This window comes from Triturus cristatus, chromosome 11, assembly GCF_964204655.1.
Source record: "Triturus cristatus chromosome 11, aTriCri1.1, whole genome shotgun sequence".
In the NCBI taxonomy this organism is placed as follows: Eukaryota; Metazoa; Chordata; class Amphibia; order Caudata; family Salamandridae; genus Triturus; species Triturus cristatus.
Genome location: NC_140594.1, coordinates 1,116,877,408 through 1,116,892,691, shown reverse-complemented (window position 1 = coordinate 1,116,892,691; position 15,284 = coordinate 1,116,877,408). Strand labels below are relative to the sequence as shown.

The window sequence follows — 15,284 nt, the reverse complement described above, 5'->3', positions numbered from 1 at the left end:
GTTCAGGATTATGGGTAGGTAGCAAATCACAAGGGAAAAAGAAGAAAAGAGATAGAATAGTGTAGAGGAAGGGAAAGAATAAAATTGTTGTGTGTTTAGTTTTCCTTAGGTGTCTTCGATAGGCTGTGCGAAGGCTGAAGAAGATATCCAGATAGAAAACCAGAAGGTCCAGAACCAGTCTCTTCTTATATTTATTATTGTATCCACTTTCCCCCTTCCCCGTCACTAACCAGTTAGCCCCCTAAGTACAACTTGGGGCTGAGTGGTTGGAAGTGGGAGTTGGGAAGCTAGCGACTTCTGTTCCTGTGCAAGACAACAGAAAATCAGCGAGAAGCTGAAGGTGAGCCCTTACAGAGTGAAGTGCCCACGTCCTAATCTTGCACACGAACAGAAAAGAAATGGTTGAGGGAATTAATTTACAGACCTTAGGGTCGGTACTAGAGGCGATACAAAAGGAACTGGTAGGAGTTAAAGAAGAGAATCAAAGCCTAAGACAGGAGGTCATGAGTTCTAGGAAGGAGACGGCAGAATTAGCACAGAGAATAAGACAACAGTATGCTGCTGGAAGGGAGGGTCCCACCACATCTATGGGAGACACAACACAATTAACAACACAAGTAATACATTCCTTATCTCCAGTGATACCGTTGGCAGCGCCCGAGAGATTTAGTGGGGACCCACAAAAGGCGCAGGTGTTTATTACTCAATGCTCACTTCATTTCATGTGCCGCCCTTCTATTTTTCCTGATGCGCAATCTAAGGTGGCCTTCATTTTGTCATATTTAAGTGGAGATGCTGCGGCATGGTCGATGCCGATAGTTTCACGAGATGATCCATTATTGCAGAATTTTGACGAGTTCAAGAAAGAATTTTTGAGAATTTTTGACCGAAGACGGATCTCTCAAGCTGTAGATAACGAATTATTGGAGCTGAAGCAGGGAAATGGAGACTTGGTGGCTTACCTAGCCCAGTTCAACAAGTTAGTAATGGAAACTGATTGGCCGGAGAACAAGAGGACAGCAATATTCTATCAAGGCCTGCGAGATGAACTAAAAGATGGTTTGGCTCAAATACCGAACCAACAACTTCGTCATCCCTGCATTAACTAAGGACGTTTGTCTACCTTCCCTGCCCCCCCCAAACCTAGGTATTAACCTTCAAGAAGTTCTTGAAATTAACACTAGAACTTCCATCTGTCATTGAATATTATACAATCTTCACTTCACTTTCACCTGAGGTCCTGAAGAAAGCCCCCCGACCCCTCTGGGCATATTAGGGGCTGAAACATGTCAACCAACCACTCAGACCACAACTGCAGCGGATTCATAATATGTCCTTTCTGCAACTAGCTATTTTTATCCTTCTCTTCCCTGCACCTAACGGAATAAAATTATATATAGGTAGCTAGAGGAATTCTTTAATCTAATCACAACACCTGAGCACTTCTCACCCCCTTTTTCGTATTTTTTTCCCTGATCACTACTGGATCGTCCAGTGGTTCCCTCCGGGTTGGAGGAAGCATGGGAAAAACCCTATGATGATGCTGTCACGTATCTAAATATCAAGGCGGAGAACCAAGATATACCGCCCACAAATTATCTTACGTGAATGAGGGTTTTTTACCGAATATCGGAAACAACGATCTGAACCCTGGTGCCAGCTACAAGTGATCCATTCCCTTTGATTATTACTCAAATACCGAACCGTCCAACTGAAATCTCCGCCCTAATAGATCTGGTTCTAGAATTGGATTTCCGTCAGGGAGAGCGAAGAGGAGAGAGAAGACGAGAATTCAGAAGTACGGTCCCACGTTTCGACAGAGCTAAGACAGAGCTAAGACAGAAACAGGAAAGGGCACAGAAAGTGTCTCAGGATCTGAACCTATGCAAATAGGAATAATCCGGGGACCGCTCACTAAAGAAGAAAAGGAAAAGAGGCGAGTCAGCAACTTATGTATGTATTGTGGGTCTAGTGGGCATTTTGTGCGAAATTGTCCAAAAAAGACAAAGGGTTCATTTAAACTGAAGGAAAACTCGCAGCACCACCTGTAGAAGGAGTTGTGTAGGTGGATGCGAATCCAAAATCAACTCCCCAGGAACATCGATTGGCAAATACATTACAGTCGTCTTCACCCCATTTGAATTTTATCTGTGACAATCCGATTTCGTCAAGAAACAAGGAGTAGCGGTGATGGTGGACTCAGGAGCCACAGGTAATTTCTGCAATCTGAAATTCGCGGCAAAAATTGGGCTGCAAGCAATCGCCAAGGCAAGAGAAGAACCAGTTCGAGCGATTGATGGTACCAACCTATCCTCTGGGCCTATCACGAGTCACACAGAATTGGTAGAGCTGATTCGAGAAGATGGGCATAGAGAAGCTATACACTTTAATTTAATTGATGCCCCGCAATTTCAATTTATATTGGGACTTCCATGGCTCAACAACATAATCCCTCGATTAATTGGAGTGACAGAACAATCGAAATGAACTCAGTGTATTGTAGAGAGAACTGTTTTGGAGCTCACAAGGAAACAAGTAAACAAAACCCAGCTCACGCCTTATGTTTGGCCGAAGTCTCTGTGTGCGTAATCAATACGCAATCAATACCACCAGAGTATCAGGACTTTGAGGACGTTTTCAACTAACAGGAAGCTGAACAACTGCCGCCTCATCGCGTTTACGACTGCAAGATAGACCTAGAGTCAGGGGCGAATTTACCTTGCAGTCGGGTGTATGCCTTGACAGAACAAGAGAACCATCATCTGAGAGAATATATTGACAAATACCTGGCCAATGGATTTATACGTCCTTCCCAATCTCCAGTGTCTTCGCCACTATTTGTTGTGCCTAAGAAGGAGCAGGGCGAGTTAAGAATGTGCATTGATTATAGAGCCATAAATCGAATAACAAAGAAGAACAGGTATCCTCTTCCCCTTATCTCCGTCTTATTGGACCAGATCAAAGGAGCACAGATATTCACGAAGTTGGACTTGAGATGGGCTTACCACCTTATTCGAGTTAGAGAAGGTGACGAGTGGAAAACGGCTTTCCGGACACCCTTTGGGCTATTTGAGTACCAGGTTATGCCCTATGGATTGAGTAATGCGCCTGCAGCGTTTCAACATTTTATAAATGATGTACTCAGCGAATTCATCGATCAATGCGCAATTGTGTATATTGATGACATACTGATCTACTCTGAAGATACGCAGAAGCATCAGACACAAGTTAGAGGAGTTTTACAAAAACTACGAGAGAATAAATTATTTGTCAAATTGGAGAAATGCGCTTTTGGAGTTTCGCAGGTAGAATTCTTGGGCTTTGTGATCTCGCCAACAGGAATTCATATGGACAGACGGAAAATTCAAGCTGTACTAGAATGGAAGTCACCCACCAGTGTCAAAGAAGTCCAAGCGTTTATTGGGTTTGCAAATTTCTATCGAAGGTTTATTGGAGAATTTTCTCGACGAATACTACCCTTGACGCGGTTACTGAAGAAGGGAACACGATTCGAATGGTCAGAAGAAGCAGAGCTAGCCTTTAAGGATTTGAAGGTCGAGTTCACCACTGCACCCATCCTCCTTCATGCCGATCCGATGGAGCCCTTTTATGTTGAGACAGATGCCTCTGACTTTGCAGTAGGAGGAGTTCTTTCTCAGAGGAATAAGAAAACTGCCCAATTACACCCGGTTGCTTATCGATCTAGGAAGTTGACACCGGCTGAAATTAACTATACAATTACCGAAAAAGAGTTGCTGGCTATTAAAGACGCTTTCAAGGAGTGGAGATATTATTTAATGGGCGCCCACCATGTGGTAACAGTTTACACGGACCATCGTAACTTAAAATTTTTGAAGTCAGCCAGAACTTTGACACCTCGCCAACTTCGTTGGTCATTGTATTTTGCTGATTATGATTTCGTGATCACCTATCGACCGGGTACTCAGAATGGGAAGGCGGATGCCTTGTCGAGGATGGGAACTAGAGAAGAAAGGAACCCGCTAAGTGCTCAAGTGATTATTCCAGATGCCAAGATCATTTGCGCCACAGATATACTGAACTTCAAGGAAAAAGTAATCCAAGAATTGACCCCAGAAGAAATGCAGAAGTGGGCGCAACTAGAGCCGGGAAGAGAAGTTCGAGATGATCTACCATTTAAAGAAGGTGCATTGTATTTGCCGACTACCGCGTTACAGAAGCAAGCCTTGCGGGAATGTCACGACCATGTGTTGGCTGGACACAAAGGAGAGTTAAAGACCGTTTCTCTCTTGAAGAAGGCAGATCCCAATTTGAGAAAAGAATCGATTCCAAGCCCTATTCAGCTAGACACAGGAGTGGAGTTTGAGGTAAAAGAAATTCTGGACTCAAAATTTGTTAGAGGAAGACTGTATTTTCTGGTTGATTGGAAAGGTTATGGTCCTGAGGAACGGTCCTGGGAATTAGATTCAGATGTTCATGCTCCTCGGCTAATAAAACTTTTTTATCAGCGCAATCCAACCAAACCTAGAGTGGGAGGACCATCTTTGGTGGGGGGTACTGTCAGGATCCCTAATGCGAGTTTCAAAGTGATGCGCAAGGGGTTAAACTCAAGTGTTGCTACAGGGTTGACCAGGCATCAATGGTCGAGTTGGTGGCATGTGCGCAATTCCAAGATGGCCGCTAAGGAGCTGAGGTCGGCGGTCTAGTTGTTGCAATCCAGAGAGGCTGACGTGACGCGCGCACGCCTAAAGTATTGCGCACTTCACTAAAGACTTTCCCTCAGAGAAGACTGTTTTTTCCCCAGTGTTCCCAGTTTGAAGTGAATTATCCTAGAGTACGAAGTTTTCAGAGTCTTACCCCTTCGAGATCAATCCCTAGTCAAAGAAACAATACTTACCTGAAGAAATAAGAAGACGCTTGGAGTTCGTGTTGAGAGACTTACCAGAGTAGAGATTGTAGACGCCTCGTCTCTTCCGTTCCGAGTGAAGATTCAGCTACACCTGACAGCGAACAAGCAGAAAGCTAAGTGAATTACTGGAAAGGTTCTCAGGCATATAAATAATGTCAAGTAATGTCAAAAGATGCAATATCGTTGAAAGTAATTAAAACTTACCGTATCTGCATTAATAAGATTACCCCGTCCTGTAAAAGGAAAAAGAGAAGTGAGTTAGAGTGGTGTAGAACCATAGCCAAATAAAAGCTGTAAACGAGCAGGAAAAAAGGTTGACAGGAGAAAGACTTACCAGAGCAATTCCACCACAACATTAACCTGAGGAGAAAAAAGAGAACAGAGATAAAAGGGTTTAAACTCAGGAAGAAATAATCTAAAAGACAAGAGTTAGAGTATTGAAAGAACAGAAAAAGAAAAGACGACGAGATAAAAGAGAAAGCCCCAGTAAAAACCAACTGCTGGTAGGTTATGTATATATAAATAAGGTTATTAGATAAACGCTCAGGAATTAAATAGGATTTAATCAAAAGGTAACTATTTTCCAGATAAATAAAGACGTCCATAACAAGAAACGAAGAAAACAGAGTTGGTCAGGAAGAGAAGCACAGAGGTCAGTATTATGGGTAGGTAGCAAATCACAAGGGAAAAAGAAGAAAAGAGATAGAATAGTGTAGAGGAAGGGAAAGAATAAAATTGTTGTGTGTTTAGTTTTCCTTAGGAGTCTTTGATAGGGTGTGTGAAGGCTGAAGAAGATATCCAGATAGAAAACCAGAAGGTCCAGAACCAGTCTCTTCTTATATTTATTATTTTATCCACTTTCCCCCTTCCCCCTCACTAACCAGTTAGCCCCTTAAGTACAACTTGGGGCTGAGTGGTTGGAAGTGGGAGTTGGGAAGCTAGCGACTTCTGTTCCTGTGCAAGACAACAGAAAATCAGCGAGAAGCTGAAGGTGAGCCCTGACAGGCGGGCATCCCATGGTGCCTGCCACACTGTGCATGGTTTTACAGGGGGGTCCCTCGGGTACCCTCTCTACCCCAAACCGGAGGCCTCAGGGTGAAGGGGGGGCTGCTAGGTGCCCCCAAAGTCAGTTCCAGACAGCCTTTTTGTGTCAGACAGACCCAGTTCTGAAAGGCTGTTGAAATCCGACATCGTAATCAGTCGGTCGGAAATGCTGTCCATTGAGCTGTATAAATCCAACCAACTCAGATTCTCCAAATGTTGGTAGGAACTAATTTTGAGTGACCGAATTGTTCCCCTTCCAACCCAAGGAATTGTTTCCGGCCGAGGGCCCAATTCCGATTTCATTCGGAAGGCCTCCGAATCGGATTTGGCTTTACCAGATTACCTTATTTATGATCGAATCAAACACAGGTCCGAACGACCAAGTACGATGCGCAGATCTCGTACGCGTCAACCGAATTGTTTACTGACGGAACCATGTCCATACAACTCATTTGTAAAGGAATTGTTCCACGAAATGGAGCCGGATTCTGACCGAGTGAGTACCATGCACGATTCGGACAGCCGCTTCGGCTTGGTCTCAGCTGGACAATACGGCAGTCAGAAGCGTACTTCGTGGAGCTGTAGCATGCCCCCCTTCCCCTGGGGCCCTCTAAATTCGTCACGGGGGTACCGATGTGTCCCCGCGATCCAAGCATGCACAGTGTGGCAGTCACCATGGGGTGTCTGCCACAGGGTGTACTCTTTTCCCCACCCACCCCTTTTTTCTATGGGATCCTGTGTACGTGTCTGTACACAGGCTCCATAGAGTTGGATGGAAGTCTGAGCGAACCGAGTCCGTATACTTAGGGATGCATCATACTCACTCGTTCAGACTCCCGGAGAACGTTTCGTCCGGAAAGCCCTCCGGATCCGACCCGTACGGAGGGCTTTCAGGACGAGATTGGAATCGGGCCCAGAGTCGGGAGGATGAGTTCCAACACAGTTTAAGGGAATCCAACTGTCGGTTTTAGGCTTTCCGACCCACATCATAATGAGCCCCATGATGCGGTCACAAGCTCCCATTTCTCTATGGTAGCTTGTGCCGCAGTCGGAAACAGGCCACAGTACAAGCTCCCATAGAGACATGTGAGTTTCTATTACCTACCACACGGTGCAGGGATTAACAGGGCTCATCGACCAATATCGTAATAGGGTCCTATATTTTATTTCCTTGCAATCTAACATTTTTACTAGTGTTTTATTAATTGTAGTGGGAATAATACATTTTTGTATTTTGCAATAAAATATTTTATCAGTTTATTTATTTATTGTAGTGAGAGTAGTACATTTTACTTTTGTGTGATGTAACAATGTTATTACTGTTGTGTTGTGTGAGGTGGGAGCAGTACATTTTATATATAATTTGCATAAAAATTAGTTTTTTTTGTTTTGTTTGTAGTGAGAAATGTATATGTATTCATTTTAATTTTTAATAATTTATTTTTCAGTGTTTTAATTTATGTAATTATGTTTTTGTTTATTTAGAAGAACAATATGTATAATGTTTGATGTTTTTTGTTTGTAAAGTATTTTTCTAAAATTGTAAAAAATGTATGATGTTTACTTTCTAATTTTAATTAAAGCAGTTTGGTTTTAAATATTTTATGTTTGTGGTGTATATATATTTATTCACTGAAAAAAACATAGGTTTCAGACATGTTATAGTTAGGAATTAGCATTTAAAAAAACCTTAGAAATTCACTGAAAAAAACCATAGGTTTCAGGGGTGTTATAGTTAGCTGGACATTTCACTCATACAAAACCATTGAAATTCCTTCGTTATAGCTAGTTCTAATAACTATAACTCGCGCACCCGCAATCCACTGCTGATGATGTCACATATTAAATCATTCATTACATGGCCAGTGACATCACTGATGACATCACTCATGACATCATCGAGTGAATGTGGTTTGGTTCGATATTTAAATATGTATTATACATATAGCAATCTGCATTGAAGAATGAGTGGAAGTATACGTGTCTGGATGGAGGATTTACTAGCAGTGTGATTGACTGTTTAAGTGACTAATTTAAAGTGTCTCACTAAATATATGGGATAGTGATTAAACTGTGTGAATATCTGTATCACTCTGTCTCTTGTTGTGTAAACTACTGCATAAGTTGGTTACTAGCTATGTGAAAGTCTATATTAGTTATTGATTAGTTAAGTGAGTATTTTTATGGGAGAGTGAATGTGTGTGTGGTTGAGTGGGAGGTGTGTGACTGTTCAAAGATGTGTAAATAGTTGATTTAGTAGGTATCTGAGGTGAAGACTGCAAGTGGAAACAGTTGTTTGGGTGAGTGAATGGCTTTATGGGTGTAGTGATGAGTAAATATATTTCTCAATGATACATGTCCAACATAGTTGTAGTATATAAATAAGTATACATAAGACTCAGTGATTCTATAAGTGACTGTATGGATAACTGTATACTTGTAATAGTGATTTTATAACACACTAAGGGGCCGATTCCGATCCGGGTCGGAAAGCACTCCGACCGAGCCAGATCCGGAGTTTTTTCCGACCGAGCCGGAGTCCTGCAGTCCAACCGAGCGAGTACGATGTGGCCATATGCTTCCGGACTCCCATAGACGTCAATGTGAGCCGGTCGTATGACGCGTACATGGGCTCCCATTGACTGAATGGGTACGTCGCGGACAAGTACGCCCCCTACAGTGGTTACGCGTTGGTGCCATCCGCACCCTACATGCCTGTGTTGGGGAGACCCATGGGTCTCCCCCTGTGTCCGAGTCGTAGGGCTGCGGGTGACAGGGGGTCCGACGCGGACCCCCAAAGGCAACCACCCGGACAATTTGCGAGCCGGACCCTCCGGCTCGCACAGGCTGTCCGACGCATGCATCATACTGGCTCGGTCGTGAATCGCATCCATTGCACACCGCGGTTAGCTTACGAACGAGACATACGGAGCGGTTTGGACCCGGAAATGACTTGTCGGTGAATTTCATGTAGCTCGCATCGTACTTGCTCGCTCGTGCAGCTGTACGAGTTGGCCGGAAAACACCTGTACGGCTCGTAGTTTTTCCAGCCGGATCGCGTTCGGTGCCCTTCCGACCCGGATCGGAATCGGCCCCTTAGTATGAGTTACTATCTATATGAATAAATGAAGTGGTGTTTGTATAAGTGTGTAGCTGAGTAAATGTAAGTACGATCAATTGTTTGCATAAGTGAGTAGGATGACTGCATACGTGAATAGGATGTATGTAAGTGTGTAATGTTGATGTAGGTGTATAAGTATATTTGATAGTGTTCTATTTATCTTTGTCAGCATGTATGAGTGAAGCTATAGGTAAGTGTTTAGATGTGTGTGTGTAGATCTAGGAATCACTGAGTGGGTTTTTAGAAACTTATATTGGTGTGTCAATGGTTTCAAATATGGTACTCCGTATTATATAATGAGTGATGAAAGGTTATACTAGGGTATGATGAGGTGTATCTGATTGTCACGTGGATGATGTAATCAGTGATGTCATCAGTGATGTCATCAGTGATGTCATCAGTGATGTCACTGACCATGTCATGAATGATGTAATATGTGACATCATCACCACGAGTTATAGTTAGTAGAATTAACTATAACGAAGGAATTTCAATGGTTTTGCATGAGTGAAATGCCCAGCTAACTATAACACCCCTGAAACCAATGGTTTTTTCAGTGAATTTCTAAGGTTTTTTAAATGCTAATTCCTAACTATAACATGTCTGAAACCTATGGTTTTTTCAGTGCATTTCAAAGGTTTTTTAAATGCTAATTCCTAACTATAACATGTCTGAAACCTATGGTTTTTTCAGTGAATTTCAAAGGTTTTTTAAATGCTAATTGCTAACTATAACATGTCTGAAACTTATGGTTTTGTCAGTGAATTTCAAAGATTTCTTCAATGACAATTTTTAAATGTAATAATAGTTACATTTATTTTTTTGATACTGATTTTCTACATTTTTTTAACTATTTATTTTTACATATTTTATTTTTTAAATTACATTATATATTTTTAATATAAATGGATTCTTTTCTTAAAAAATATTGATTAATATTTTTTTGTTTTATATTTTTTAAATATATTTATATTATTTTCTTTATTTTTTTTCATATTTTTTTGGGGAGTCGTGCACCCAAAGCATACCTTTTTCGATCACTGCGCGGAACCTAGCCGCCATTTTAGGATTGTTGTGCAGGATCCGCGTAGGATGTGCGATGGGTGCGTATTTTCTTGTGCCGCATTTGCATAACTTTCCTTGACTGAAATGTCTGCTAGTGGTGTTCCTTGTTTATGTTCATGCCTTAATGCTTTATCAGTCATGTTTGTGTGCACATTTTTTCACGTGAACAAGGCTTCGCAGTAAGCCGAAACGCGTAGTGAAATAAACACCCTTGGAACCTTGGATTGTCATGGATTCTGGTACACTGAGAGCGCACAATAGTGGAACTTTGTTGGATTAACTTACTGGCGCGCTCCGCCGGTGTGTGCACCACTTCCCTAGGGTACCCTGCAGCCAGAAGGAGCATTCTGTGTGAAAAAATATGTTAATTCATAAGTATATATTTATTGTGTGTTTAACTTTTTGACAGTAAGTTTATTTGTTCTATTTGTTAAAATATATATTAAATATAGTTTTTTTTATATTAAATTAATGTTATATTTAATATATTTTATTTTTAATGTGTATATTTTAAAAACTATATTTAATATGATATTATTGTAAACTATATTTTTCCCGACATTTTTGTACTTGTCTTTTTAAGTAAAGGTAGTTGATATTTTTGTAGTCAATATTTTTGTAGATTGATGTTTTACTAGTTGATATTTTGACAGTGAACCAAACGTGGTACTTAGGTCCAGGAATATCACTGCAGCTGAGCCATTTGAATCTAAGATTCCTTTAAGCTCATCGGTCATGGCTAACAAGGCTGTTCCCATGCTATTTCCTGCTCTGAAGCCTATTTGACTAAGGTGGAGGATTCCCTGATCCTCCATAAAAGAGGAGAGATTTTTTATTAACAAATTTCTCTCAATTTTAATGAGCAGGGAGATGGGTCAATAACTTTCAGGTAGTGCCAGATCTAGAGTAGGCTTTTTCAAAAGTGATTTCAATATGGCATGTTTCAATGATGGGGGCATAATGCTACTCTCTAGTGAGTGGTTGAGTATGTTGGCCAAGACTGGAAAGAAGATTTTTCCATCTTTAAGGAGAATGCTGTGGGGGTGCAGAGTCCAGCGGATATCCTTATTTAAATACATGAGTACGCTTTTTAAGTCTTCTGTTTTGATCTTCCTGAAGGATGAAAGGTTCTTCTTTGCCTTCTCTACCTGGGGTGTTAATTTGACCGTGGTAATTTGGGGCACAGCCCTGGGCAGAATGGCACAGATATTTTTGACTTTTTCCACAAAGTACATAGCTCACATGTTGTAATCTGGCTTTGGAAGCTAACAGGGCCTCCTTGTGGTGTGGGAGGCTCTATAAATGAATTGTCAACTTTAAAACGTTATTTTGCTGAGTTGCCAGCATGTTCTATCTCTGTACAAAGGAAGGAGACTCTAGCCTTCCTTATGCATAATGATATTTATTTACGATGTCCTTATAAACTTTTTTGACTGGCTGTATCTTGGTGATGTCTCCACATTCTTTCTATTCTAGCTGAATCTTTGGTAGTAAAACCTGCGCTGCCAGGACTATTAACTCAAAGTATGGCAGCTTTCTCACCATCAGAGTGGAACAGAAATTCCATCAGCAACATTCTAAATTAGCATCACGTTGATAAGTTAGGTGGGCCCTACTTCAGCCTTCATCATGCTGGGCTTCACAACATTCGAACAATTGAGTTGGATGCCCTTATCTTTGGTATGAATATTCTGTAGAATTTAACTCAAGAAAATATTTAGTTATTTTCACTAACAACATATTGTACTACTTTTGATGGCTCTTACTTTAACGGATGCTTTCTGTGTAACATTTTGTGCACAAACAGGACAATTCATTTATTAGCGCTGAAGATGGAACTGCTGTTGCGAAACATATGTTGGTTTCTTCTTTGTCACAAAAGTTGTGAAAACCAAGAGCCAGATTTATGAACATTCATGATTAAAAATAACTTTTTAGAAAAGCTTTTTTTTTTAAATCACGATTGTGTTGTTTCCAGCTTTTGTAAAAAGATGGATGAACTGATAGTCCAAGGTATGCCCTTCTGAGAGGTTTTAGTTAGGGGTGCCATTTGCTTATGGGAATTCAATGAAATTCTGCAAAAGGTATATAAAATTATGCAAAATCAACTTTTTGCGCTATATTTTAGCACCAAATTAGTTCACACCTTCTGGGCAGAGATCACCACATTTGCATAAGCTGAAAGCTTCATGTGTAGAGATCGCTACATGTGTATTTCCCTTTGTGAATCAGGTACCAAGTGTCCTGTAATTTCAGTGGAAACGTATCCCATATGCCTTGATCAGCCTATGATCAGCCAGCAACCTAAACTGTCTCATCAATGCTATTGTCTGCCTGCCTCATGTGGAACTTTCTCTTACCAGGATGGTATTTTGGGGTTGTGAGTGGTTTCATCTGAACCAACTATACTTTCCCTTAGGACCCTCATGTCAGAGACCTTACTTAGCCACCTCTAACACCCTACAAAAATAATGCCCAGAAAAGATGCCTCACCGATGCCCACTTTGTGTCCGGTAGCACAAACATTTCTGCTTTGCATCCCCATGTCTTCCAGATTAAGTCCATTGACATATTGTGATAGTCGCCTGAACCCTGTGGAAGTTGTCATGAGATGTTGGCTGTTCATCACTGGCACCGACTATGAACAGAGTTATTGTATTTGGCAAATTAACATGGTTCTCTTTTGTTTACAAATGGTTTAGCCACAAATAATTAGGAACTGAGAACAACATATAGGGGCCCATTAGGATGGCAGGTGGATCGCCCCCGCCGGGCCGGCGGCAGCCACTGACGGCCTGGTGGGGGCGATCCGCCTGCCATCCTTCCAAGAATGACCCCCCACCACATTATGATGCCTGGGGGTCCGCGGTGGACGGGAAGACAGTCCGCCGCTTTTCCGCCTGTAGACTCGTCAACCGGGCGGAAAAGGGCCTGAATATGGTGGCAGAGTCTGCAAGGCACCGCCATCCATATCACGATGCAGGTGGAGAGCAGCCTTTGGCATGCGGTTTTCACTGTTGGGGGCCTGTAGTGGGCTCCCAGGATGTTGGGGGGTGGGGGGTGCACATGGGGGTACCTATGGTACCCCCTGTCAGTTGCATGCACAAGGTGGCAGGCACCGCATGGTGCCTGTCACGTTGTGCATGCAAATGCACTTCATGCATTTTTTACATTGCGGCGGGTGCTGCTTACACCACTGCCCACCGCAATGTAAAAAATGCAGGATGCGCACACCAGTGTGGCGTGTGCATTCTAATTTGAATGGCGGGACCGCCACACCAATGGCGGGCTGGCCCCTTTGCCGTTGCGGTGGCAGGCGGGCAATTCGTAATAGACCCCATAGGGTTTGTAACTTCTGTGCTCAGTGTTGAAGCTGTATTTCTGCATGTTATTTTATTGAATGCATTGTCTTTCATTTTTAGTTACTATTTTTATTGCACAGAAACCTATGCATAAGGTGATATCAAAGCTTTGTTCTTTGATACAAAAAACGGAACTCTGACAATCTTCTTTATTTTAACTGCATCTGTTTTGTATTGTTTCTCACACCGATCCTCATACTATATCCTTTGAGCCAGACCTTGACTGATCAAAGCAAGCTACTTCCAAAGTCAAGGAGGCTTGGGAAGCCATCTTTCCATCTCAAAGAGAGTTATCAACCTCTTGGTTAGTACCGGACACTTTGAAACTCATATCTCATTTGTAGGGTGTCCTTGAACCTGAGAGCATTTGGGGATACCCTGAAAGCAAAATATTAAGAAAAAAGGGATCAAATTCTTCCAATAACTTCTCAAATTAGTCTGCAAAGTATTCCAGTCTACTGTTGTTTTCCTGTGTTTGCTAGGTATGGTCAACTGTGGGCCCCACAGCTCACAGGAATATATTAGTGACTCCGAGATTAGCACCCAACCCCATACCTAGTGTGTGTAGTTAGGTGGTCCGCATCATAGGTGTAAACTCGGTTTACACAAGGCTGCAACCTGTCCCTCTGCTGGAATTCGTCCAAAGGGTCAAGCCACAATTTATTGTATAGAAACTGTTGTGTTAAAAAACCTGCAGCTATGCTACCGTGTTATGTCTACAATGTTAGGAGAAGTTACTGACTGGGTAGAAGAAACAGTACATTAGGGGGCTTATTACGGTGTCGGGCAAAAAGCCTCCGCCTGACACCGTCTTGGATTCCGGACCGACTGACAAGCAGTCTGCAGTTTCGACGGCAGATTATGATGCATCCGAACATGGTTCGGTCAGATTCCTATTGTTTACTACGGGAGCTCCTGGTAGGCCTGAGAACTGGCCATAACACAGGCTCTTAAGGGGAAATGGGGTGTGTTTGTGTAAAACCCTGCACCCTGTCGCAGGCACCCATCCATGGTGCTTGCCACACAGTGCAGGGTTTTACAGGGGGGTATCTTAGGTACCCCCTTGGCCACCAACCGTAGGCCTTGGGGGCTAAGGGGCTCTGCCAAAGGGCCCAAAAGTCACTTTCCAAAAGTGTTTCTGTGTCGGAAAGGACTGTGCGGAAAGGTTGTTGGAAACCAACATAGTAATCCCGACGACTGAAATGCCATATATAGGGGGTTATGGTTAAACCCATGCAAAGCTGGCATAGTGCCACTACACAGAGTTCCACGGAGTTGGAAAAAAACTCTGTGGAACTCGGCTCCCCGCCCCCTAAACTCCACGTTCTCAGCGGGGAGCGGAGTAGGCAAAACTCCACACACTCCGCTGCCGGAGCAGAGTTCTCTGCCCGCCCTTAGTTACGGTGCGGTTCCAACCTACAGGAATACTCCACGATTGGGACCGAGTGGAAATGACTGGCCAGTTCACATTCCGACTGCAAACATTGTAATCTGGCGGTCGGATGGGCTCCGACGCGCTGGGGAAGATTCCAACTGTCGGGCAGAGGCTTTCTGCCCGACGTAGTAATGAGCCCTAATGTTGTTCACCCTTGTATATAATGTTCAGACTAAATCCCAGGAAAAGTCACTGAATAAAATATATTATGCATAGCGTGCTAAAATAATATCATGTCACAAAAACAAATGCATTATGTGTGTCTGTGCAAAGCAAAGGCAGCCTAAAGCTGCTAATACGTGTAACAAGGGAGAACCAAATTGGGCCCAGGAGGGGAAATACTAAAAGTGTACTATAACGTGAGTTATG

At 42.5% G+C, this 15,284-nt stretch overlaps 1 protein-coding gene across 1 annotated transcript in view; it reads left to right on the top strand.

Moving 5' to 3' along the window:
• LOC146786139 (cytochrome P450 2J4-like) overlaps nucleotides 1-15,284 on the top strand; it is an 87,946-nt gene that overhangs the window by 18,948 nt on the left and 53,714 nt on the right. The window lies entirely within an intron of this gene.